This window comes from Octopus bimaculoides, chromosome 3 (genome assembly GCF_001194135.2).
Source record: "Octopus bimaculoides isolate UCB-OBI-ISO-001 chromosome 3, ASM119413v2, whole genome shotgun sequence".
Lineage (NCBI taxonomy): Eukaryota > Metazoa > Mollusca > Cephalopoda > Octopoda > Octopodidae > Octopus > Octopus bimaculoides.
In genome coordinates this window covers 48,160,268-48,161,150 of record NC_068983.1, presented here as the reverse complement: position 1 = coordinate 48,161,150, position 883 = coordinate 48,160,268, and the positions used below count along the sequence as shown (strand labels likewise).

At 38.3% G+C, this 883-nt stretch overlaps 1 protein-coding gene across 1 annotated transcript in view; it reads right to left on the bottom strand.

Moving 5' to 3' along the window:
* Window positions 1–566, bottom strand: part of LOC106869724 (toll-like receptor 13) — a 231,605-nt gene extending 231,039 nt beyond the window's left edge. The window contains exon 1 of the mRNA XM_014915584.2: window positions 334–566. The gene's annotated coding sequence lies outside the window, so the exon portion shown is untranslated. The remainder of the gene's footprint in view (window positions 1–333) is intronic.
* Between the last annotated feature and the right edge of the window lie 317 nt (window positions 567–883).

Here is an 883-nt window from a genome sequence, read left to right as displayed (position 1 = left end):
AGAGAGACAAAGTGGTAGCGTGTGTTACTTAGCGAAAGCCAAGGAAGGAAAGGATTATTGACCGGAAGCATGTGACCATGCCGGTGTAAAGGGAAGAGAGAGAGTGGTAGAGGGAGAAAGAGAGGGAGGAAGTAGAAGAATGGTGAGCAACGAGAGGAAAAGAGAAAGAGAGGAAATACGAGGGGGAAAAGGAGATACGTAGTAGTAACAGAGGAAGAACAAGAGGGGTAAGGCGAGATACATATATATACATATATATTGGCAAACAGTGTACTACTGCTGACATTCTAATGCAATACTATGAAGAGAAATTTAAGTCAAAATTGTACATACCCAATATGCACCACAATGTTTTCGAGCTTCCTATGTGAAATTAACAGCATTGGCGACAACTGTTCACTCCTTCATCGTCAGTGGTGAATTATGACAGATATTTGTCAAACAAGATGCTACATATTATTACGGATGTAAAGTCAGTTAATGATAATTATCTGTAAACAACGACGCAAATATCCCAACTTCACCAAGTTTATGTCCGTGTTGTCATTTTGCATTTTTATAATATATTTAAGTTTCAAAATGAGGTCGCTTATGTACTTGCAACAGACACTTAAACTATTTGGATTTCTGTGCATAAAATGCTCTCTGTTATTTTATATTTAATCCAATGTTTTGGATTCTCAGATAAATTGATTCGTGTCGTGTCTTGATAATGTTATCTGAATGAACACGGAAAGTACTTTTATCGTAGTGGTTCTGGGTTCAGTCCCACTGCGAAACAACTTGGACTAGCGTCTCCTACTATAGCTCCTACTATAGTTGATTTAGCAGACAAAAACAGAAAGAAGCTCGTCATGTATTGTTGTGTCGACGTCCCCAAACG